Raw genomic sequence first — 27,293 nt, 5'->3', positions numbered from 1 at the left:
CAAAATCCTTATGCAATGCACTCATGAAATATAACTAAAGATTCGGCTTTTAATATATGACATGTGAATCATCTAAAGAGCATGAGATAGCACACATAACCACATAAGAATCGATTAAATCCATAAATGCAAATTTAGTCGAATAAAGATGCATGGAACATGGATGCAAAGTATAGATATGATAAAAAGCAAAATATGATGCTTATTTACAAATAATAAAAGCAAGTAAAAGAACGGGATTGAAAGAAGCGACGCGGGAAATTATTACGACACTTGAATAATTACATATCCAAAACAAGAAGGCGAGGAAGAAAATATTGCAACAAAATAAAACTTCACAAATCTCTCAAATTAAAAGAAAAATAGAAACTTCTTATGCCTCGGAGACCGCTAGAAACTGTTCTGCTCATCATCGGACGACTGCTCTGTTTTGTCTAGGAGAAGTTGGCCGTTAGCCGGCCGGCCGATTAATTAGCCAGCCGGCCAATTAGGCCTGGAAAAATCTATTTTGTTGCAACACCGAAAAATAACAAACGGGGAATATGTAGGTGGCTCAACTAACTGCTTCTAGTTAGATTACAACAGGTTTATAATATGAAATCAAAGACTTAAATTGATTAACAATGTGTGTAGGGGGGATTGTTTAACACCCTAATTTTATCACTTTCAACAACAATCACTCTTCATTTGATCAAAGGTATTAGAATTTGGCTATAATGGAATTTCTTGGATGGTTTTGATATATAGAGGATGGTATAATAGTGTATATGGAAAATGAAGGTTCATAGCTCAATTTTGATCAACTCTCAATTCAAGCAAAACTTCTCTTTCTATCAATCTTTCTCTCTTCCTCAACAATTTGATGCTCTTTACATAGGTAATGGTAGAAGGCTTAGGGGAGAAGGTAGTGGGAGACAAGTGGAAGACAATGGATCATGAGGTGACAAGGATAAAGCACTTGACCCTTGCTTTAGCTACTCCTTTTTTGAAAGGGCAAGTGCTTTTGGCAATGGAGGCTAAGTGTATATGCATTTCGTTCATAAATATATCAGAAATATCTAAGGTGTCATGTCCTATACGCATTAAACACGCATTTTGTTGAAACTGCCCGGTTCCTGGACAAATTAGCCGGTCGGCCAATTTCTTGGCTAGCCAGCCAAAATATTAGCTGGCCGACCAAAAAGTTGGCTGGTCGGCCAATTAATTGGCTGGCCGACCAAAATATTGGCCTTGGCCTGAATATTTTGCATGAAACAGGATTTTCAACAGAATTATCATCCTTTCCTCCTATTCCCATACTATTTTTTACTCAATTTCTTGAGAAAACATTTCATTTTGAAGTTTAGAAATGAGTCTCGGAACATTAGGGAAATGCTCAGAACAAAACGCAGAAAGAAAGTTTCAAAAGAGAATTTTGAACCTTTCTTAATCACTTGGCCAAAATAGGCTTAGGGATGGGAATAAAGCTCGAATTCCATCTTTCTTATTGAGGATGTGGTGAGAAACACATTCTTGTTTTTATCATCAGGTAATCAAAAGAATGCATCCAAGTCTTAGGACCAGTAATGGTGTGTCTACATAGACTAAAAAGGTAAAAGCTCTTTGAATTCGGGAATAATGATTGCAATACTTGGGATTAAGGTTTGGTTTGAGCTTTTATAGGTTCCATATGACACAATCCTAGTAGGACTCTAACTCTTTTTTGTAGAGTCCTCACAAATAGTCATCACTTGTATAATCCTGTTGATCAAGCTTGTTCCTCTCCAAACGTTGTTGTAACACTTGAAATCACAAACATGAGCTAGCAGGCGAGTGTGTGCCGAAAACTTCTCCGATGCCTAGTCAGCAAATAGACTAAAGAGGTAAAAGCTTTGTGAATTTGGGAATAATGATTGCAATACCTGGGATTAGGGTTTGGTTTGAGCTTTAATAGGTTCCGTATGGCACAATCCTAATAAGACTCTAAGTTTCTTTTGTAAAGTTCTCCTAGGAATCACATTCCCAAAGGATAATGCTCACCCTTTAGCATCCTTCTCACTACAAGCCATGTAAGCTGCAAAACTCTTTGCATGGCTTCCAACCGAGAAACTGAACTAACTTTGCTCTGCCTGCCATTGACCTAGCCGTGCAACGCGCAGTGCCGTGCAAACCTTGCACAGCGCACCACCATTTTGACACTGCAGGACTTTCCTCCTTACTAAGTCAAACCTTTGCTTTCAGTTGCCTTTGACTATCTTCTCACATAGCTCAGTTAAACCTTTAACCGCCACTAGGAAGTAGCTTGGTCTAAGAATGTGGGAATTTGCCAATTCGGTCAAACTTCTTTGATCGGTTTGACCGCTGTTCAGCCCTAACTCAACTACCTCCAAAACACAGCTCAGTCTTCCAACACGGCCCAAATATTAAGTCTACTTCCATCTAGCTCGACCCAATTAGGTACACAAATTACCCTCTCAATCGCCCCTTAAACCCATATGCCATGTATGATTGGGATTACTCTGTTCAACCAAGCTAAAGTACTTTATTCGCTTGAGCCAATCAAGACTGCTCGGTTAAAGAAACTTGTCTAGCTTAGAGTGGTCTTTTCATTTGTACAACACGTTCTCCAACCATCCTGACATGATGTTCTTCCTAGGACACGTGGCCTACACTAATTGATCCAATGCACTACTACAGCCGTCACGCATATCTCCCCAAATTTCAAATCATCCTGTCTTTTTGTCTTCTGGGTATATATAGTTGATACATACATACTATATCTCTCCACTGTTCACCTTTCTCTTGGCTGCAAACCCTAAAACTAGAGTTCTAACTCTTTGGATTCTAGCAGTTCAACCCCAGATCGGAGCATTTTCCCTACAACAGCCGACTCGCAATCTTCTAAGGAGCATTTTTACTGATTGGAATATGATTTTACCCCTGAATCCGTAAGTTTTTTGAACTTTTTACTATCTTTTCATTAACATTCGTATTATTCTTCAAGTTCTTAGTGTTTTGACTGTGTCATCTTGCTAATCATGCCCATAAACAACATCACAAAACCAATAATCACTTAAATCTGGATAAAATTAAGCTTGAAACTGAGTTAGGTCTTCAGACAACCCTTAAAGTTCTTTAGTTTCATTGGTAACCCGTTTCCTGGGATGAACACTAATGAACCTTGGCAAAACGATCAAAGTTCATATTTTTGATCTAAAATCACACGGGAACTGAGAAAACTCCATGTTTGCAACACCTTTGGGGAAACCCACCAAGCTAAAACATGCAACAGCACAGCTGCACTATAGCTCCAAACTGAGCTTTAACTTAGTCTCAGCACATGACTGAGCTAAAAACTTGGCCGAACTAAACCTGGCTCATTTTGCCTAACCGAGCTAAAACCTAGCTCGTTTGTCTAACCCAACTAAAACCTTTCTCATTCATGTGACCGAGCTTCCTCGGCTCAATGCCTCAAGTTTTTCGAGCGAGTAATCCACTTTGAACTTCACTATACTTGGTCAGATTACACTATTGTTTTAGCTCAGTTAACACTTGAGCTTAACACACTTTATTTTTGACCGTGTAGACTCCATTAGAACTAATCAAGCACACCTTCCATTTTGCCCCTTGGCGACGCTCTTCGGTCGAGTAAACACATGCTAAGTTGTGGCTGTACTAAGAAGCCAAACAAACCCTATTAACTTATTACCTTAAGACCAGATTCCACGGGCAAGTACCACTTCATGGTGAGCTCCCTAGCGCCATCAACGAATTCTGCAAGGGCTACAATATCCCGGATGATGTACACCTTGAACTAGCCAAAGAGGGAAATTTACCCGGGGACCGGACATGATTCTACCCCTTCACCATAATATTTATTATTGAAGGAGGGCTGCCCTTCCCAGTTCAACACCTTATAGGCGAATTCCTTAGGCAGACAAGGCTTTGCCCAACACAAAGACTTGCATGATAACGACTTCTTGTGGGTCTCTGGCAACTATGAAGATGTTGAGGCCCCTGTACCGGGTTGGAACATAAACCATTAAAAGAGATCAACCGATATGAGTAACACAGTGTTCTTTATTCTTGCTAGCACTATGTTCTTTATTCTTGTAAAGAACTTGTCCATTTTGCACCGAGCTAACACTTACTTCTTTCTTGATAGATTTGAATGTGCTGAAGAAAACTTATGCCTATGCGAATCAAGATGCTCTCTGCGCTGTGCTGAGATACAAAGATAGAGATTGGACTGACCTTCTTAACTTCAAACTAACCAACCGGTATAGTGGCAAGCGGAAAAGCAAGGTTACAGACTTCCTCTTAGAATCTTCACCAGAACCCGATCATTTTTTGCCTGAAATCAACTTCATTTCCTTGACCGAAAAAGAAGACATGGCCAAGAGGAGAGCACTGAAAGCCTATATTATCGGACAAAGGTCTTCCGTGCCTACAGACACACAGGTCAAACTACAACCAACAGAGTAAAGGTGGGTGGCTATCATTGCCCTTTCAATGGCCAGGTCTGCCTAGCAAAAAGGCCCAAACCACGTCCACCGAGCAACATCTGGTGGCTGAAAAAGAGACTGAGCTATAGGGAACTGAGCAATTTAACCTAGATGTGCAGCTTGAAGAAGATGAGACCGAGTAAGCTAACCCTCCTGTCCCTCCCAACATACGCATCAACACTGACTTACAAGGGTTGAGTTGTGACTGCAGCTGACTCAGTCTATGTTGATAAGGACAACCAACTAGCCTTCAATTTGGCCAAAGAGATATGGTTTCTTACTGATATGGAGAGGCACGGGCAACTGATCACTTGAAATCATCAGATCGGCCACTAAGTCCATGGTCCAAGTAAGTCCTTTGTCCCTCTTTCCTTTCGTATTCAATTGTATACTAGGTTTTCTAACATCTATCATGTTTTACAGGCCATGTCGAAAAGTCAAGTTGTGCATTAGCACGTGTCGGACCTAAGGAAGAGCTTGAGGGCCACAATAACGGACAACGATGCCAAGGAGGCTAAATTGAAAGACTTGAAGGTGAATCTGGCCGACTTGACCACTAACCGAGATCGGTTGGCCAAGTAAGTTCACATAGCTAAGGAAAAAAAATAGCAAGCCCTAGCTGATAAGAAAAACAAGTATCCGTGTGAGTTAATGAAACTCAATGATGGTTACGAGACTGACGTGAAAGTGTTTGAAAAAAATATGGTAGATGATGAGGACCGTGGCTATGTAGAGGCAAAAAGGCATATGAGTGCCAATGCGAAGCCATGAAGGCCTTTTCTTTGGTCAAGAAGCTTAGGCAAGCTCTAGATTCTTAGCTCTTCAATAATCTGCAGCCACACTTTATCCCCGACTACATGGTGTCTTATGCCAACGTCATGTAGAAAAAATTGCTTGAAGTGGATGAAAAGAAGATCCCGATAGAGAAGGATAATGTCACCCCACCTTGGCAAGTCAATGATCCAGTATAGCAGGCGGATATCCCAGTTTAGCAGGAGGATGCTAGCTAGGCTCAGCCGAGCATCGCCATAGAAGAAGAAACCATTGATCTGACTATTGGCTACAATGTTGGTGCCGCGCTGACATAAGGAGAACTTGATGCCTTAGTCAAACAATAGAATTCTAGCATGTAACCGTGCAATGACTTGCTTTTCTTTTTTTTCTTTTCACTTTCTTAGATGTTGTAGCCGAGTTGCTTGCCCTTAGCTTTTGTAATCAACTCTGATTTTGAATGAAAATAGTACAACTTTTTGCAAGCCCTGTTTGTTGTTATATTTCTTTTAAACTTGAATGGAAGCCTGGTTGAGCAAAATGCTGCTTGGTCCTTTTTTACTAACCAGCTAACCAGCTACTTTGCCGAGCTGACCAACTCGGTTAAAGATTTTTCAAAGTTGGACAAACCTCCTAACCTACTTTGCTGAGCTAACGAGCTTGGTCAAAGATTTTCGAAAGTTAAACAAACCTGCCAACTTATTTGCCGAGCTAACTAGCCAGGCAAAGATTTTCTAAAGTTGGACAATCTTGCCAACCTATTTTGCCGAGCTAAACAGCTTGGCCAAAGATTTTCTAAAGTTGGATGAACCTACTACCTTACTTTGCTATGCTAACCAACTGGGCAAAGATTTTCCAAAGTTAGACCAACTTGCCTACTTACTTTGCCAAGTTAACTAACTCGGTCAAAGATATTCCAAAGTTGGACAAACCTACCAACTTACTTTGTCGAGCTAACCAGCCGGGCAAAGATTTTTTGAAGTTAGACAATCTTGTGAACCTACTTTGCTGAGCTAACTAGCTCAGTCAAAGATTTTTCAAAGTTAGACAATCCTACTAACTTACTTTGGTGAGCTAACTAGCTCAGTCAAAGATTTTTCAAAGTTGAACAAACTTGCCAACTTACTTTGCCAAGCTAACTAGCCAGGCAAAGATTTTCCAAAGTTGGACGATTCTGCCAACCTATTTTTCTGAGCTAACCAGCTCGGTCAAAGATTTTTCAAAGTTGGACAATCCTAAACTTACTTTGCCAAGCTAACTAGTTGGGCAAAGATTTTCTAAAGTTGGATGAACCTACTAACTAACTTTGCCGAGCTAACCAGCAAATCAAAGATTTTTCAAAGTTGGACTAACTTGCTAACTTACTATGCCGAGCTAACTAGCCGGGCAAATATTTTCCAAAGTTAGATGATCCTACCAACCTACTTTGCCGAACTAACCAACTCAGTCAAAGATTTTTGAAAATTAGAAAATCATGCTAACATACTTTATCGAGCTAACCAGCTCAGTCAAAGATTTTCCAAAGTTGGTTAAACCTACCAATTTACTTTGCCGAGCTAACTAGTCGGACAAAGATTTTCTAAAGTTGGATGAACCTGCGAACTTACTTTGCCGAGCTAACTAGCTGGGCAAAGATTTTCCAAAGTTGGACCAATCTGCCAACTTACTTTATCGAGCTAACCTACTAGACAAAGATTTTCCGAAGTTGGACAATCCTGCCAACTTACTTTGCCAAGCAAACCAGCTCGATCAAAGATTTTCCAAAGTTCAGATCGAAATAGTTGCCCCTGGGCTATTCTACCACTGCTCGGTTAGCCTATTTAGGGAAGTCTATTACAATCACATAGTAAACTTACAACAAAGCAAAGTCTAAAAGGAAAAACTGTCTATTTCTTTCATTAATGCCAAACTAAAAGAAAGACAAAAAATTACATGTGTTGAAAAGATAAAAATAAAACAATTTTAGATTTTCCGTATTCCACGGTCTTGGCACAGTTCTGTTGTCCACGTCTTATAAGTTATAAGCTCCATTTCCTTCCAACCCCACAATTTTGTAAGGTCCTTTCCAATTGGGTCCCAACTTGCCATCGATAAGTACCATAGTATTGCCTATGACCTTGCATAAACCCAATCTTCTACCTTAAACTGTCTTGGATGCACAGTTTTGTTATACTTACCAGATAACTCTTATTGATATGACATTATGTGGATTAGATCTCTCTCTCTCTTCTTTCCGAGGTGAAGTTCCAAGGCTATTGTTTTTCTATTCAAGTCTGGGTCAAAGTTCTCACTTCTGATAGTGGGAATACCAATCTCTAAAAGGATGATGGCCTCCATGCCATAAGCTAAGGTGAGTGGTGTTTCCCCAGCCGACTACCTCAGGATAGTTCAGTAGGCCCACAAGACGTGGGACAGTTCTTCAACCCACTTTCCTTTTATTTTTTCTAACCTTTTCTTCAGGCAGTCTAGAATGTTTGACGTTTCATCTTGATCGTTGGCCTGAGGCTAAGCCGGTGTGGAGTTGTAGAACTCTATCTTGTGCTCTTCACAGAAACCCCTAAAGATCGACCCATCAAATTGAGCGCCATTGTCTGATATCAAAGCTTTAGGAATTCCAAACTAAGTAATGATATTTTGCTACACAAATTTCTTCAAGTCTTTCTCTTTTATGATGACAGTCCTTCTACTTCAACGCACTTAGTAAAATAGTGTGCCGCTGCGATTAAGAACTTCTTGTTGCTTGGGTGGTCCCACTATACCTAAATGCCACATGGCGAAAGGCCAAGGACTTGTCAAAGGTAGAAGTTCTTTGGGCGGTTGGTGGATTTGATGCGCAAACTTCTAGCACTTTTCACATTTTCTAACATACTTCTATGCGTCTGCCTGCATGCATGGCCACCAATACCCTTGGAAAATAGCTCGATAGGCCAATGATCTTCCTCTCTAATGACTTCCACATATTCCTTCATGAATTTCAAAAAGGAAGGCCTCAACCTTGCTAGGATGGACGCACTTCAAATATAGTCCTGTGAAGGACTTTTTGTACAATGCCAGAAATGGGGAAAGTTAAAATCATTGTGACTTTGCTCAGATTTTATTTGGTTCCTTTTATCGTCTAGCAAAACCATGTCTTTCAAAAAGTTGATGGTGGGGTCCATCCAAGATGGTCCTAGCTCGGTGCATAGTACCTCCGCTGCTTTAGGTTCTTTGATGCTTTGCCTTGGAAGAAAGTCAATCAACAAAGGGTTTGGAATAGAAGTGTTTGATATTTATGTAAAATCGGTCAACTCATTTGCCTTGCTGTTTTCAGCTCGGCCGATTTGTTATATCCTGACAACTTCAAATTTCTTTATCTTTGTTCTAACTAGCTCTTGATACTTGGCCATTCTATCGTCTTTCGCTTCATACTCACCAGATATTTAGTTAACCACCAATTAGGAGTCACTATAAACCATTAGCTTGGTAGCCTTCATTCGAAAGGTAAATTTAGATCGGTTAAGAGTGCTTCGTACACTACTTCATTATTAGACACTGGGAAACTAAGTCTGATCGCCTATTCAATAGTCAAGCCGTCTGGCGAGATGAGAATAATTTCTAGTCTAACTCCATGTTTGTTAGAAGCTCTATCCACAAAAAGCTTCCACATCTTTTCCATGAATAACTTCCAGCAGATATATGGATCTAAAGATGTTTTGGGATCTGGTTCTTCAATTATTTCTTTCGCTATGTTGTTTGACCGCGGTGCTGCTATTTGTTTGTCAATTCCTTTGCTTGGTTGCCCTACCATTTCCCTTTCAGGAATGTCATCACAAATCGCACCTTTCGTTGCATGGTTTACCTCATCAAGCCCTTACAATGTATCATTGAATTCAGTGGGCGATGCAACCACTGTTCGGCTCAATGGTACATTTCGCGGTTCCTTCCCGTAAGGTGGTAATTCAACTTGTTGCAAAGTAACTGAGGATCATGCTGTTCACACAACACTTACCTCTCATTGTTGAGTTTCCATGGTTAGGTCAACCGGGAAAACAGAATGACTTCCTGGAGTAAGCGCTGCCACAAAGTCTATTAACGCCTCGGCCTTTATGGTCATTCTAAGTTGGAACTTGATGTCGAACCGTCCCAACTCCACGACCCACTTTAATATCCTCCCTAAAAAGTCCACCCTTTCAAATAGAACCTTTAAAGGACATGTGGTCAAAACCACGATTGTATGCACATGGAAGTAATGCGGCAACTTCCTAGATGCCATCATTAAAGCAAGCTTCTCTAATGACACGTATCTCGTTTCAGTGCCCAACATTGTCTTGCTCACATAAAAGATGGGCAGGTGTTGCATTACTTCTGTACGCACCAATACCACTCTAATGGCATACTGAGAGACTGCTAGGTACAAATATAATTCCTTCCCAGGTACTAGGGTCGCCAAGAGTGGAGTTGAAGACAAGTAATCTTTCAAGCTATCTAGAACTTGATCACACTCTTCATCCCACTCAAATTTTGACTTAAGTGCCTGGAAGAACGATATGCAATGATATGAAGATCAGCTTATAATCCCATTTAATGTGGCCATTAACCCCATCAAATGTTGCAATTCCTTGACAGTGCTTGGCTATTTTAGTTCTTGAATGGCCTTGATCTGGGAAAGATCTGCTTCTACTCCACAGTTGGTCACTAAGAAGCCCAAGAGTTTGCCTGATCCTATACCAAAGGCACTCTTAGATGCATTCAGACGAAGTTTGTGAGTCTTCAGGATTTGAAACATCTCTGCCAGATAGTTGAGATGGTTTAACTCATTCTTGCTCTTGATCACAATGTCTTCGATGTATGCCTTCATTGTTCTGCCTAATAGTGGGGCAAACATCTTGGTGACCATCCTCTAGAATGTCGCCCCTGTATTTTTTAGGCCAAAGGACATGACCTTATAGCAATACAACCCCCTTGGGGTTATGAAAGAAGTGATCTCTTGGTTTGGTTCATATATGGCAATCCGATGGTATCCATGATGCGTGTCCAGAAAGCTAAGTCAGTTGTGTCCCGCCATTAGGTCTACTAGCTGGTCGATCCTTGGCAAAGGAAAGTTGTCTTTTGGGCACGCTTTGTTGACTGTCTCGTAATAAATACAAACACACCACTTGCCATTCTTCTTTGGCATAACCACCATATTTGAAATCCATTTATGATAATAGACTTCCTTGATTGCTCTTACCTCCAGTAGGTTTTGTACTTTTTCAACCATAACTTTGGCGTGGTGTAGAGCTAATCCGCGAGTTCTTTTTATGACTAGTTTGGCAATAGGATTAACATTAAGTTGATAGTAGATGAAGCTAGGATCAATGCCAGGCATATCATATGGAATCCAGGAAAATGCCTCAATATTGGAGATCAATAAGTCCATGATTTCCTTTCTTTTAGTGTTGGACAAAGATGAACCTAGAAAAAAAGAATTTTTCTGGGTCATTCTAATTAACCCTTACCTTTACAAGTCCCTTCACGCCATTTTTCTTGGTTGCCTTACCAACGTCTTCGAGCATCTCTTTGTTCTCCGGTTCCTCTATTATTTTCAGGAATCTGTGTCTTCCATTTACTATCACAAAGCATTGCTTTGACATGATTTAGTCTCCCAAGACCTCTTCAATTACCCCAGCTTTGTTTGGGAACCACGTTACCTAATGGTAGGTTGATGTCACAGCTTGCATAGCCTGCAACCATGCTCTCCGTAGAATAAAGTTGTGTGTTGATGGGACTTTCAAAACCCAGAAATTTATTTGTTTAACCATCGAGCTTGCTTTGACTGGCAAAATAATTTTCCTGACCGCAAGCATTGAGTTGAAACCCATCAAAGGAGATGTGGCTGGCACCAAGTCTTTGTCATCGAACGTCAATTGCTTGAAGGTTTCATAATACATAATTTCGCATGAACTCCCTTGATCGATCAAGATCCTCTTGATGCCAAAATTCTTGACGCACAGAGTAACTACTAGTGCGTCATTATTGGGGTTCTACAACCTTGCTAGGTCTCTGTTAGAGAAAAAAATCACATTCCTTACCTCTGTTTTCTCTTTTTTCAAAGTCGACTGAACACTAAGTACCTCTCTCATTTGTTTCGCCTTCTTTATCATTCTTTTGAGCTTGCGAACCCACTCAAGTTCAATGATCCCATGGATCACATTAATCACGCCTTAAGAGGGGCCTACCAAGGGCATTCCGTCAAGCATGTTCCTATTTTGAGGGGTTGGTCGAGCTCCTCTTTCGATGCATCGGTCCAAGTGGCGTACTGCCACTAATTCTTCCAAATGTTGCTTCAATGGCATGCAATCCTGAGTTTGGTGCCCAACTTCATCATGGAAGGTGCACCGGTACCTTTTATTAGAACCCTTCTGCGCTTCTTCCAATTTGACAGGCCGCCGAACAAAGGGTTCGTCGCGAATTCACTGAGGATGCAGTAAATGGGTTTCTTAAATACTGTTGTGATGACGGTGCAAAACTTCAACTTCTTGGCCTTGCTATTTTCATTATTTTAGAGAGGGTCATTATGGTTATTGTAGCTCGATTTTCCCTTCTTACCAACCATGTTAGCCTTGGCCAAAGCTTTTTTGTTTGACATCGCTGTTGTGCTGGTCTTTGCCTTGGCGCGGGCGACGTCCTCTTCTACCTTATATGCTGGTGCACTCTTTTCATCAAAGCTTTCATGGTAAGAGGCATAGTCGTGATCATAGAATCCCTCAATCTATGCCTAACTGGCAGTTCATGCTTATATTGGGCAATGGCTAGATTAGTGGGGCATTCGTCGATTTGGTTGAATGTCTCCTAGTACCTGTTGTTGTATGACTTCAACGTCTCCTTCTCACCATGTCAATGACAAACAATTGATCGACCTCTACTGGCATTTTGGTGTTCGTTTTGAATCTTGTAACAAATGCCTCTGCAAGTAATGACTAGGAGGCACTGCCGCCTTCTGGCAATCTTTCCATCCAAGTCAAGCCTAAATCCCTAAGGCTAGACGGAAATAAGATGCACATCAAGGCATCATTCTTTTTGTGAATAGCCATAACCTGTCGAAAGTGGCTAAGATGCATATAAGGATTTGACTTCCCGTCATAGATTGTAAACTTAGGCTGGTTAAAGCCTACAGACAGAGCGTATTTTTTATTGTTTGTATGAACGGTGAACTCTGCAATCTTGGCAGCGCTTTGTTTGTTGGCTCATAAGTAAGATGCGACATAGGCATTGCAACTTCAACACTTCCATGTGTCCTAGGAGCCAATCTCCGCAAAACAGACACCCTATTGGGGTCGGAATGGTCTCTCCTTCGTGCCCTCTCCTCAAGGATAGTTCGCAAGTCTTTCGATTTGGGAAATTTCATGTCTCGAGAAGATGTTTGACGAGTGCGTGAGGGTCGATAGCTACTTCCCTCAGTGTATGATCTTTTAGACCTCATCTTCTTAAACTGGGAGTAACGAGTTTTGGAAGTCCTCAACTGGGAGTTGCCTGTTCTAAGGCTTCTACTCCTAGAATGTGTGGGCGTGGTGTATCTATCCAGATCTACAGAACAATGCGATCATATTCATCATTTACAGATTTCCACCGTAACAATGCCCTTGCCCTTCATTTAGTGTTTCAAAGTCTCCATGTCTACCATCATCCTCTTGATTAATTTATCTTTCTTCCTCACATGATCTTCTAGAATTTGGGTATCCGTCCATCGCCGTTGTCATCTTGGCTTCGGGAGTGGAGAGATCTCAAGACCCATTTTTCTCTCTTACCCCTGTGAGGGTTCGGTCGTTAAGGGTCCAAATTCGCCATTAGCAAAGTAGGAGGCAAATCATCACGCCAACCTTCTGGAGTTTGGCAATCAATGGCAAAGAGTGGCAAATCTTCATTGTGCACCATTAAAGATTATTGAAGGAAAACTTGATCAAAATGTTTGTTCTTGGAAAATTTCCCACAGACAGCACTCAATTGTATGAACATAAAAATAATTGTCACTTGTGTAATCCTGTTGATCAAGCTTGCGCCCTTCCAAATGTTGTCGTAATACCTGAAATCACAAATGTGAGCTAGCCAACAAGTGTGTACCGAAAACCCCTCCAATGCCTAAGTCAGCAAAGAGACCAAAGAGGTAAAAGCTCTATGAATTCGGGAGTCATGATTGCAATACATGGGATTAGGGTTTGATTTTAGCTTTAATAGGTTTCGCATGGCATAATCCTAGTGGGACTCTAACTCTCTTTTGTAGAGTCCTCCTAGGAATCACATTCCCAAAGGATAATGTTCATCCTTTAGCACCCTCCTCACTGCAAGCCAAGTGAAATAACACAACTCTTTGCATGGCTTCCAATCGAGCAATCGAACTAACTTTGCTCTGCCTACCATTGACCTAGCCGTGAAAACCTTGCACGGCGTGCCACCATGCTGACACTGTGCAATTCTTCTCCTTGCTTGGTCAAAGCTTTGCTTTCAGTTGCCTTTGATTGTCTTCTCACATAGCTTGGTCAAACTTTTGACTACCTCTAAGAAATAGCTTAGTCCAAGAATGTGGGCATTTGACCGGTTTGACCGCTGTTCAGCCCTAACTTAACTACCTCCAGAACACAGCTCGGTCTACCAACATGGCCCAAATCTTAAGTCCATTTCCACCTAGCTCAACCCAATTTGGCTACACAAATTACCCTTACAATACTTGAATATCTTGAATCCAAAAAGAATGGACCTAATGAGTGAATCACGCGTCTCCGAATCACCAGTTGAAATCCTAGCAGTGGAGTGATTCTATAATGCGAGCAACACCCACACAACATATTACGTTTTGCTTATCATTCCGACTCTCACAGTTTAGTAGAGATAGGTAACCACCCATCCTTATCCCAGATAAGATGGGATGGTGAGCTATCCTTATCGATTTGGATAGCTTTGAATTTAAATTCAGACTTAAATTCCCATAGGTCTCTCATGGGTCATGCCACCATGGGCGCCCAAACTCGGGTCCGAAACTTGACCCATTTACCAACACTATGGCCCGTTAAGGCTCGTGAACAGGTTCGAACTCAACTCAAACCTAAACCAATTTGGCTTGAGCTCAGTTCGTTAAATTTTTATTGAGCTCGAGTTCAAACTCACTAAAATCTTAACAAATAAGCCCAAACATACTAGTTCTTGGACCAGCTTGGCTCGTTTGCAACCTACACGGACCCATATTGGTGTGCTTTTCATGCGCATCCTCATTTGTTAAAGCTTTTAAATCAATTTTTCTTTTCATTTTTAATGCTTGTTTTTTTTTAATTCTTAATTTTAATGTTTTTTTAGACTAGGCGTTTAACAAGTGTCTCATGGATATTGTTTAATATTGGAAGTATGTAAGGACGTTTTGGAAATAGAGAAAAGAATTAAAAATAATTAAAAAAATATTATGTGAAATTAATAAAAAGTGTATTATGTTTGAAATTTGTTTGTCTTTTTTATTGTGGTCTAGAACATTTGTTTGCAAAATCCAAATTTTAAATATAATATTTTTACTAAAGAAGTAAAATATACTTTTATTAAAGAAAAGTTTTTAAATATGCCTTTTACTTGTAATGAGTGATTTTTTTATTTTTTTGGGAGAAATTATAGTAAAATGGAAACAAGACAAAAATATTGCAATTTAGAGGGAGTATTAAAACAACATATATGGAAATTAAAAAATAAATTGTAAATACATAGAAAAATCATAAATTTATCGGTATAAATTCATTCTTTCCTGTTTTTTCGTCTTTCTCCCATGTAACCCAAACCCCTCGCAAATCCAAACCCTATCATCTTGGTCATCGGTAGTCACTCCCTTACTTCCCCTTATCTTTGTAGCCTCTCTCCTAATCTCTGAAACTATCCTTTTTTGTCATACTCCTTTCATCGTAACAACGTCGAGAACAGCCATCGCCATCAATGATCACTACCACCACTAACAATTTTTTTGGTCTCCAAATCAACAAAAGGGCCACTACCAATAACCACATCTCATTTTCTCGTGACCCCAACCTTACCCTGCTGCCTTTCTCTTCCTCTATCGCTATTTATGGCAACAACATTGTTACACCACACACCACCTTCTTTGGTTCAATTTGGTTAATCTAGATCTAGCTCATCATCGACCAAAAAAAAAAAAAAAAAAGCCATCCAAATCTGGTTCGATAATCTCTCTTTCTTGCTCGCTCTTTTTTTTTTTTTTTTTTTTTATGGTTTTGATTTTGGTTTTTTTTTTATTATTATTATTTTTTTTATTGAGATCTAATATAGATTTTAGGGGGTAGAGGTATGAGAGGTCTAGGTAGGGTGGCGACAGGTAGAAGAAGAGTCGCTTATGGTTAGTTAGGGTAGAAAAGTAGCAGTGGCGATGGTGGCGTGGAAGGGAGGCATAGAGTATGAAAAAGGGATTGAGGTGACAAGAGGGAGATGATGGAAGGCAGGGGGTCGTAGAAAGGGGTTGTGGTGATGAGAGGGCTAGAAGATGGGCTGCAGTAGTGAGAGAATGGTGGAGGATGACTTGGAGTGGCAGGGATAAGAAAGGAGTGCGTTGACTAGTGATGGATGGTGGCTGCCAAATTTTCAAAGAGAGGAGAAGAGCAAGACGAAAGCAAGGGTATTTTGATCTTTATCAAGTCATTATACCATGTTTTTGTAATTTTTGTCCTTCCATCTCCATTGCCATTTTAAGAGAATATTCTGTTGAGTCGTAATATATTTAAATTTTATAAATAAATTAAATTTGTAACATAAAAGTTTGAAAATAAAAAAGTAACTACGTAATCCCTCTTGGTGTTCTCGAATAGATTATTGGGTGTTCTTGAATAGATTATTGTAATACTATACACATAGATTATAGATTATTTTATTTTATTTGTATATAACGTGATGTGCAGATTTTGTAATTATTTTATTTGAAATTAAAATATTTATAAAAAATGTTAAAAATTTTAAATGAATTACTAAATATTTTACACAATAGGTACATAACTGTTGGCCTCACATCACATAGCTTCCATACTTTATTGTGTATGGGTCCCACACCAATATGTGTATTATATAAAATATTTAGTAATTCATTTGAAATTCTTAACATTGCTAAATTATTATTATTGCCACTTATAATTTAAAAAATGTCATTGTCATACTATTTTACATGGTTACTTAGTATAAAAATTTTATTGGAGAAATTTTAGATCAATTTAAAACTAGAAATTTTAGATCTATTTTACATGGTTACTTAGTATAAAAATTTTAGATCCACTAGGAGACGACGATGCGGTGGAGTTAGCGGAGCAGTACAGGATAGAGAGGCAAGTGGAGAGAGTAGGGGAGCCGACGGGACCACCGCGTTCGTTGACAATGATAGCGGCGCCGAAGTCAATCAACCAGGCTGAGCCAGATCACTGGCATATGAAGGCCGACAAGTCGATTGTTACTGCGAGGGAGTTGGAAGGTATGCGCAAAAAATACCAGGTTCTCGCAGAAATAGAATTGATGCTACCAACATCAACGGAGAGGCCGTCCGACGCCCGGCCAGGGGAGTTTGCCCTCTACAAGGAGGCGTTGAAGGGTGGGTTGAGGTTGCCGCTTCTGCAGGTAGTAGTGGATGCCTTAAACCGACTGGAAGTGGCGCTAGGCCAACTAATACACAACGCGTGGAAGATTGTACAGGCCTGTGCAAGTGCGTGGTCGAGGGCGAACGAGGGGGCGGCTATGACAGTGGACGAGTTTTTTGCCTGCTACAAGGCCTCGGGCCAGCAAGAAACTTGGGTCACTTTGCAAGCGGCGGCAGGAAGGGGTCTGGTGGCAGGGTTGCCGTCATCAATCAAGGGATGGAGGCCGCGGTGGTTCTACGTGTCCGCGAACGGGGGAGTGAGAGTGTGCATGGTGTGGAGAGTGCCAACCAAGTTTGTGAAGCCAAAGCTGGGGGCCGCAGCGGAGGGGAGGGTGAAAAAGGTGAAGGCATGAAGGGAGAAGGAGGACGCCAAATGGGACGATCTCATCTAGCCGTCCGTTTTGTTCGCCGTAGGACTGGGCCCTCAGCCGACCAGTGGAGATCTGGCACCGGCAAAACTAGAGGCTAGAAGGGAGGTGCAAGAGGCGGAGGATCGGACCATTTTTGCCAAAGCCCAAAAGTTCAAAGAAACGCAGTTAGGCCCGCCACCAAAACTGGTCGCGAGGGAAAGAATCTGACAGCGTCCCAAGCCGCTGGGGGAAAAAGACTTGGGCAGTTTTGAGTCGCGACCGCCCTCAGTTGATCCGGTGAATGAGAGGGCAAACAAGGAGGGGGAGGCTCTAAAGAAAAAGAAGAAGAAGAGGAGGGTTGCCCCTGAGGGGGCCTCAGATGCGCCTAGGTCAAAGAGGATGAGGGTTGGTGGGGAGGTTACCCCTATGGCGGAGGAGACAGGGGAGAAGGGAGTGGGGGCGACCTCAGAAAGGGTGGTTGCCCCAGAAGTGCAAGGGGACGAAGGTCAGGAGGAAGAAGAGCACCTGAGTGCCAGGCCCAAGGTGCCAGTAGAGAGTGGGTCAGCTAACCCTAAGAAAGTGATGGAGCAGCAACCAAAGGGGGGCCCTGCGCCCCAAGAAGGGGGGTCAAGGTGAAGTATGCAATCTACCATACTCCTGCAGTGTCTGGTCCAGCCAGGACAGCTGCAGATCTTCTTCTGGGGGTAGTGGACGAGGCAGCCGTGCGCTCCGTGACCAAGTTCAATGAGGCTGAGCTACTAAGGGGGCTGTGCTCTGCCCAAATGGAGGCGACCACCTTAGTAGGGGCTCTGCTGAGGAAGGCGGCGGTGGCAAAAGGTGAAGTGAAACCGTTGAAGGCGAAGTTGGAAGAGGTGAAGGCCCAACTTGAAAATTTCAAGAAGGAGAGCGCAAGCTGGAGGAAAACTGCGTGAAGTGCGTGTGCCAGGGGGTTGGAAGAGGCTGAGAAGGCGAAGAAGATGGAGGTGTTGGCGATCGTGCAGCGCAATGTTGCCGTTCGAGCCCATGCTGAGCTGCTTGCGGTCAAGTTGGAGCTGGAGGACGAACGCCGCAAGGTAGTGTCGCTCGAGTTCCAGCTGGCTGGCGAGCAAAAAAAGCTGAGGGATGCTCAAAATGCCTGCACGGTCGCCACCGAGCGGTTTGAAGAGGCGATGACCAGTAATGAAGAACTGCGCGCCCAACAGATCAAAGAAAATGATGAAGCAGACCTGAAGATTGTTGGGCTGCAAAAGGAGCTGGAAGATGAGCGTGCTAGGGCAATGGAGGATAAGGCGAGGTTGGAGAAGGAGTTGGAGAAAGAAAAAACCAAGGCAGCCTCTGAAAGGGCAGCGTACCCCGATCTGTGCGTCGCAGCAGTAGAGCAGTTCAAGGGGTCTACTGACTTCCAGATGGCGATCGATGCCGTGGTCACCAGCAACTTGGCGAGGGAGGGGGCTGGGGGGACTGGCCCGTCAGGAGCGACCGCTGGGGACAAGAGTGAAGCAGAAGTGATCCAAAGCTTCTAGCGGTCGGACTTCTACAAACACGAAATGGATGAGTTATGGGACAACGGGTGGAAGATGTTCAAGCGTAAAGCGGAGGAGCTGTTCCTAGACTTAGACTTGAACGGTGTCAAGATTGACGATGATGACGTGGCCCAGACCCCCCTAGACGAGGGCGTTGAAGAAGAAGACCTTGTGTCAAGTGAGGAGGAATAATAGAAGTGGACAAGATTTGTACTTAGAGTTTTGGTTGTTTGTTTTGTTTTGTTTTTTTTTTTTTGAATGACTGTAATAAACTTATGTACAAGGTTGTGAATAAATAAAATTTTAAGTCTTGTTTTCATGCTATTGCTTTTGTTTGTGCACCTGACATGAATGAGAATGGTGACTTGTATAAGGCTTATGTACAAATCATTGTGAAGCGCAAAATGTAAGGAAAACTCATTGTAAAGTGAAGTTTAAAATGTAAGGCAACCTCAATGCAGAGTGACTGTAAGGAAAACTCAATGTAAAATGGAGTTTAACTTGTAAGAAAAATTCAATGCAGAGTGACTGTGAGGAAAACTCAATGCAGAATGAAGCTTAACTTGTAAGAGTGTTAAAGATGCGAAGTTTGTGAATCCCAAACCAGCAAGGAAAAGTCTAATTTGGAAAACGTTGGACTGGAATTTGACTAAGTATGGTCATTATGCTTGAGATCATGGAGTTGCAACGGTGGCTCGACCCGGCTGAGGCTTGAAGTAACTCGGTTTGGACGAGTGTTTCATGCCCAGTCTAGCTGAGGCTTTTTGTGCTCGATCTGGCTGAGGCTTTAAGTGACTCGGTCTGGCCGAGCTCTTCATGCTCAGTCTGGCTGAGGCTCTAAGTGACTCGGTCTGGTCGAGCTCTTCATGTTCAGTCTGGCTGAGGCTTTAAGTGACTCGGTCTGGCTGAGCTCTTCATGCTCAGTCTGGCTGAGGCTTTAAGTGACTCGGCCTGGCCGAGCTCTTCATGCTCAGTTTGGTTGAGGCTTTTTGTGCTCAGTCTGGCTGAGGCTTTAAGTGACTCGGTCTGGCCGAGCTCTTCATGCTCATTTTGGCTGAGGCTTTTTATGCTCAGTCTGGCTGAGGCTGCAATCAAAACGTTATTGGAATACCACAGATAACTGAGAAATAAGCTTGCTATCATATAAGTGTAGCCTATTGGAACATAAGTTTACACCATATGAGGGGAAAATGAGAATATTCAAGTGTGTAGATTGTCAAAAAGAACATACAGCAATTGGACAATAAAAATACAACTTTTATTGAAAATAGCACTTCAAATGCTCAGTGTTCCAAGGATGGGGGAGGTCTCGACCTTCGATGTCCTGATGTCGGTAAGTGCCCGGTCGTGGTCTGGCTTTCACAACGTAAGGTCCCTTCCACTTGGCTGCCAGTTTACCCTTAGTCGGATTTTTTGTGGCAAGAGTTACTTCTCGCAAAACAAGGTCCCCCACGGCGAATTCCCTCGGTCTGACTTTGCAGTTGTAGTGTGTTCTCATTTTCTGTTGGTATGAGGCCCGTCTGATAGCGGTGGTTTCTCGAAGCTCTTCAATTAGGTCTAGGTCTGCCCGACGCAGTTCTTCGGTCAGTTCTGGATTCGGATGTAGAACCCTTGGGGTAGGAAGACCGACTTCCACTGGGATGACCGCCTCAGCACTGTATGTTAAGCGAAAGGGGGTCTCCTCAGTGGGGGTTCAGGAAGTAGTGCGATAGGCCCAAAGTACATTCGGTAATTCCTCAGCCCAGAGTCCCTTAGCAGCTTCCAGTTTAGTTTTGATGATCTTCAGAAAAGAACGGTTGGTGACCTCAACTTGGCTATTGGCTTGGGGATGGCCTGGAGAGGAGAAGCATGGCTGGATTTGGAGCTTTGCACAAAATTTCCTGAACTTGGCATTGTCAAATTGTTTACCATTGTCGGAGACGATGGCTTGAGGAATGCCAAATCTACAGACGATCGACTGCCAGATGAATCTGGTTGTGTTCCGCTTGGAAATTGTGGCAAAGGGTTCTGCTTCCACCCATTTAGTGAAGTAATCGATGGCGACAATGGTGAATTTGGTTTGGCCTCGGCCCATGGGCAATGGGCCGACCAGGTCGATTCCCCCCTTGGCGAACGGGTAGGGACTGCAGAGTGTGATCAATTATGTGGGAGGAGCATGGGGGATGTTGGCAAAGCGTTGGCACTTATCACATTTGAGCACGAAGTCTGTCGCATCTTAATTAAGAGTGGGCCAGAAATAACCAGTGCGAAGTATTTTGTGAGCTAGGGACCTGCCACTCGAATCATTGCCACATACGCCCTCATGGATTTCTCTCATCACGTAAGTTGCCTAAGCAGGATTGAGGCATCTGAGGTATGGACGTGAAAAGCTCCTCTTGTACAAAAGACCATCGACAAGAATGTAATTGGACGACCGAACCTTGACTTTGGCGGCCTGCTGTTTGTCATCTGGTAGTTCCCCTATTGTCAAAAATAGAAAGATGTCGGACGCCCAGGGGATAGGTTCATTTTGGAGGAAGTGGACCGCCTGTTGGTCGGGGGAGATGGTAGAGTGGGTCAGGTAATCAAGGCGGACACCATGAGATCTTACTAGTTTGCAGAGGCTAATTAAGCCATCTCATCTACCTTGGAGTTTTTCGTCCGAGGGATGTGCTGGATTTGAAAAGTATTGAAGAGACGAGCAAGGGGGAGTGTAAGATCCCTATAAGCCCGCATTGTGTCATCCTTGGCATCGAATTTCCCCGTAATTTGTCCGACAACAAGCTGGGAGTCACTGAACACTCGAATATGGTTGACACCAATGTCTCTGGCTAGACGGAGACCTGCGATCAATGCCTTATACTCGGCCTCATTATTACTTGCATTGAACAGGAAGCGGAGAGCGCATTTGAAATAAGCACCATCAGGGGCGGTGAGGATGAGACCAATTCCACTGTCTTCTTTGCGGGATGATCCGTCGATGTTGAGGGGCCAAGAGTAGGGGTCTTCTGGCTCGGTAGGGGTTGGTGGGAGTAAAGGAGTTATGGTTGGGGTGAGGTTAGTGAGTTCCAGGATGAAGTCAGCAACAGCCTATCCCTTAATTGCTGTCCGAGGCCGGTAGGAGATATCAAACTAATTGAGTTCGACCAATCATTGCATAAGCTTGCCGGAGAGCTCTGGTTGTTGCATTATCTTCTTCAACGGTTGGTTAGTGAGGACAACTATGGAATGGGCTTGGAAGTAAGGGCGGAGTCGTCTGGAAGCGGTGACCAAGGCCAAAGACATTTTTTCTAACAATGGGTAGTTCTGTTGCGCTCTTCGAAGAGCCCGACTGATGTAGTAGACCGGTCGCTGGACAGATCTGTCTTCCTTGACGAGTGTTGCACTGACTGCAGTGTGCGACACGGCTAGATAGAGGAAGAGGGGTTTGCTTGTGATGGCTTGAGAAAGTAGGGGGGGTTAGCCATGCACTGTTTTAACTGTTGAAAGGCTTCTTCAGATTCTGTCGTCCACTCAAAAGTTTGTCCAAGGACTTTGAAGAAGGGGAGGCACTTATCCATTGCTCGGGAAACGAAGTGGTTGAGGGCGACCACTCGGCCAGTAAGCCTCTGAACCTCCTTGACCGTTCTAGGTGACTGCATTTCGATTAAGACCTTGATCTTTTCAAGGTTAGCCTCGATCCCCCGCTGACTGACCATGAACCCCAAAAATTTTCCAGATCCTATGCCGAAGGCACATTTTTCCGGATTGAGCTTCATCTGGTACTTTCGTAGGGTGGTGAAGGTTTCTCCCAGGCCGGCCAGATGATCGGTGGAGAGTTTGCTCTTGACCAACATGTCATCGACATATACTTCCATGTTCCGGCCTATCTGATGATGGAAGACGGCATTGACCAACCGTTGGTAAGTGGCCCCGGCATTCTTTAACCCAAATGGCATCACACGGTAATGGTAGGTGCCTCGGTCGGTGATGAAGGAGGTGTGCTACTGGTCAGATGGGTGCATCAAGATTTGGTTGTATCCAGAGGAGGCATCCATGAAATTGAGCATTTGGTGACCAGCCGTGGCGTCGACCAGTAGATCTATGCAAGGGAGAGGGTAGCTGTCCTTGGGGCAAGCTCGGTTGAGGTCGGAGTAGTCGACACAGAGTCGCCATTTTCGATTGTTTTTACGAACCAAAACCACATTCGACAGCCATCTGGGGTAGTCCACATTAGTGATAAACTGTGCCTCAAGGAGTTTGTCTATTTCAAAAGCAATAAGGTTGTTACGTTCTGGGTGAAAAATGCGCTGCTTCTGGCAGATAGGTCAGAAATGGGGCTCGACACTGAGACGGTGGCTAATGAAGGAGGGATCAATTCTCGGCATGTCGAAGCGAGTCCAAGCAAACACGTCGTTGTGTTCAACCAGGAGGGCAGTGAGGTCGGCTTTGGCTTGGGGGGATAGTTGGCTGCCGATCTTGGCGGTTTTGGCCGGGTTGGTGGGGTCGACGAGGACTTCGACGAGCTCCTCCATTAGTTCCCCTCTGACTAGCTCGTTTTCATCTCTTACATCAAGCCCTTCAATGATTATAGCCTCCTTCAGCTTGACTTCTTTAAGTGAGGTGACATAACATTCTCTGGCCACGGTCTGCTCTCCCCTCACTGTTCCGACCCCAAGATCGGTGGGGAACTTGATGGCAAGGTGATACGTGGATGTGATAGCTTGGAAAGCATTTAGGGCGGTGCGACCAAGGATGATGTTGTAAGCAGAGGGGCAGTCAACAACAAGGAAGGTGAGCAACTTTGTGGTCTGTCGCGGGTACTCGCCAATTGTGATAGGAAGATCGATGGAGCCGATGGAGGTCATCCGGTTGCCAGTGAAACCGACCAAAGGGGTTTGGAGGGGAGACAGACTTTCTTCCCCAATCTTGAGCTGGTAGAAGCAATTGAGAAAGATGATGTCTGGAGAATTGCCGTTGTCGACGAGAACCCGTCTGACTTTGTAATTGGAGAGGAGAGCGGAGATGACGAGAGGGTCGTCATGGGGGTAACGGATGCCTGTGCAGTCAGCGTCCGTAAAGGTGATAGGCATGGTCCACTGTTTGGGCTGTTTGGAGGGTCGGTCTAGTGTGGTAACTTCTTTGTTTAAGCCTTGTCTTATTTTCTTGAGTTCTGCCCTTTGAGTCGAGCGGGATGGGCCTCTACAAGCAAGCCCGCCAGCAATAACTCTGATTTCTCCACCAGGTGAGGCAGGGTTACCTTGTGCCCGGGGTTGCTGCGGAGGGTGGTCATGACCTTGGTTAGGTTGTGCTGGTTGTCGGGGAGGTGTGCGCCGGCGGTTGTTTCTGATGGGTTCAGTTTGCTGCCTCTTCTGAGGGCGAGTATCCGTGAATCGGCTGAGGCGTCCTTGACGAATCAGGCCCTCGTCCTGATCTTTGAGGTTAACACACTCCTCGGTATTATGGCCATGGTCCTGGTGAAAATGGTAATATTTGGACTGGTCCTTCCGATTGGAAGGAGTCCGTAATGGTTGGGGCCATTTTAGGGGGTAGTCCTGCTGGATCTGATGGAGGACTTGTTCCAGGGGGGAATTAAGGGGTGTGTACCGCTCGAACCGACTGGGCTGTCGGACTGGTGCCGATCGGTCGGCTCGGGGGGGTTGGTCGGTATAATGCGGCGTTTGGTTATTGTAGTGGGTGTTTCTAGTGTCTGAGTCTTTTCGCTTTTCTTGGGAGGTCGGGTTTTTTGTTGTAAGGTCTTGGCAAGCGGCTAGGGAATCTTCTGCGGTCATGTATTTTTGGGCTTTGGAGAGTAGGGCTGCCATGGAGGTCGGGGGGTTTTTTGAGAGGGAGAAAAGGAAGTCAGATGACCGTAGTCCAGCCATGAAAGCCGTAAGGATGACTTTGTCATCGTTTTTCGCTACCTGTAAGGCTTCGGTGTTAAAGTGGGTAACGAAACTGCGTAGCGACTCCCCCTCGGTCTGATGGATATTGAGGAGTTGGGTTGCTGGACATCGCTAGTGTTGGGCTCCTATGAAATGGCTGAGGAAGGAGCCACTGAGGTGCTGGAAAGTGGAGACGGAGTCTGCTGGGAGTTGACTAAACCAAAGTTGAGCCGACCCTTTGAGTATTATGGGAAAAGCCCGACACATGATCTCGTCGGGGAATGCATGGAGGATCATGAGGGTTCTGTAGGCCTCCAAGTGATCGACTGGGTCTGTTGTACTGTCGAAAGAGTCGATGGTGGGGATTTTGAACTTAGGAGTGAGAGGTTTGTCTCTGATGGAGGCAACAAACGGGGAGTTGGCTGTGGTAGATGGTTTATGTTGTATGTTCTGCATGTCCCCTAGGACTTGGAGTTCATGGCTCGGGGTTCTGCGTCCCAGAGAGGGATGTTGTCACCACCGGAGGGGAGCGGGGGCTGGACGCTGCTGGCCTCCCCTTCAGGGGTTGGTGCCAGGATCGATGGTTGTGGACCCCGGGGTGGCAGGTTTATACCCGGGGGAGGGGGTTGCAAGCCTTCCCAGTTGGGTAGATTAGGCTGCGGGATAGTATGGCTTGGGGCTCGTTCTTGGTTGGGGCTCATTCTTGGTTGGGGAGGATATCTGGAGGTGGTGGAGGGGGCATAGGAAGGTTTCTTTGGAGTAGAGCATTAATCAGGGCTTGGTTTTGCTCGGCCATGCGGTTAATGCTGTTGGTAAGCTCGATGAAATATTGTGGTGGGTTGTTTGGATTGGGGGGATCGGTCTGAGGGTTGGCAGCATTATGGTGAGAAGCCATGGATCTAGTCGTGACCATACACTTTGATGGGTAGTAGGAAAGGGTTATTGGGACAGGGTCTCCGGCGACAGTGAGCACAACTGGTGCGCGGAGCAAAGCTTTCCCATAGACGGCGCCAACTGATGTTACAGTTTATGATGGTTGGATGGGTCGAACTAATGCACGCTCCTCAAGCCTATGTCCAAATTACCAATCCCACCGGAAGACCTGCACAAGAGTTCAACGGGGAACGGGGAGTCCTCCAGCGAACCCTCCGACGAGCAAGTTAGAGAGAAGTGGAGAACGTAGATGGATTAGAGATAGAAAAGCTTAACCTTCTACATGTCTTCGACGTCTACTTATATCCTTTGGTAATCATTACGTTGTCTCTTCCGACCTGCCACCTTGGCCAAAAGCCTATGCTGTAGCTTACCTTGTTCATGGTGAGGGCGTGTTGTCCCGACGGAGAGGGGTTATTGCAATAAATGCTGTAAGGGGGCCTCATTAATGGCGATGTGCAGTGGCAATAACTTTGCAAATCTTTGTTTGTTGATGTGGCTTGCCCTTTTCTTGCCATGTGTCTTGATGCCATTGGTTCTAATTGCTACATGGGACTTTGGCAATGCTGGGCTTCAGCATTTGGGCCCTAAATGGTGGGCTCTAGTCTTTATGGGCTTACCTATGTCACTAATAATTATAATTATAAATTTTCTATATATATATATATATATGTAATAACTTTTTAAAATTACCTCTGATCTATTTTTTGGATGTATCGCACACGCGTCGTAGTAGAGAGTGGGACGTGCTTACAAGATTGGGAAAATTATAAGTCAACGTATCTTTTCCCAAAAAAAAAAAAAAAAAAAATTCAAATCAATGATAGATTTTATAAATATTGATAGTTAAATTTATAAAAAAAAAATTTCACTAATATGTACATATTATTGTAAAAGTTCCATTGTTATGTAGTTTTCCCTACAAGATTCAACTACATGATAAGCATGCGCACTTATCATCTGGTGATCCTTTATAAATCGGAGTCCACCAAATCCCTTGCCAAAACTGTAGTCCTAGATAGAGATACAGTAAATAGAGAACTAATGAGAGAGAGAGAGAGAGAGCCAAAGTGTGTATGTGTGTGTGAGAGAGAGAGAGAGAAGTCTCTCTAGACTCTGTAAACCCGTTTTCCTACTTAGAAAGGAGAGAGAGAAGAGAGAGAGAGAGAGAGAGAGAGAGAGAGAGAGAAGGGTTGTAGAGCAGAGACTTGTGTTCTGTTCTATTTCTTTCTTCGTTCTTCTCTACCATTGAATCTTAGGCTTTCTTTGCTGTCTCTTTATCTTTCAAATAGATTAGTTTGGTTCCACTTAAACTTTCCCAAATTTATTCTCTCTTCATTTTTTACCATTTTTAGAATCTCCACTCCAAAGAGGTGGCTTTTTTTTTTTTTTTTTAATTACTATTTCTTGACCTATTAACCATAATTTTCTATGAGCATTAAAGGTGTTTTTGCCTTTGATGATTAGTTCAGATTAGTCGATTATAATAGTTCTTGTTTGATTATACTAAGAATTATTTGCTTGGCTTTTTTTTTTAATTGTATTCTAAAATTTGGATGCTCTTGTTTGATTTAGAGTGTCATTTAATTTTGATGTTCTTGTATTATCTTGAATGCATCTCTGTTTTTTGTCCTATTGATATTAGATCTTGTTCTTAATTGAAATTATGTGAAAACTTCATTTTCCTTTTCAACAGGATTTCGGAGGAAACTTTTTCTGACAAACCAAACAAATCAACTGACATGGGTAAGCCTATAAAAGATACAGCC

Source organism: Camellia sinensis, chromosome 7 (genome assembly GCF_055761805.1).
Source record: "Camellia sinensis isolate YWXY chromosome 7, ASM5576180v1, whole genome shotgun sequence".
Lineage (NCBI taxonomy): Eukaryota > Viridiplantae > Streptophyta > Magnoliopsida > Ericales > Theaceae > Camellia > Camellia sinensis.
The sequence above is the reverse complement of the archived record's forward strand: the minus strand, read 5'-3'. Positions refer to the sequence as shown.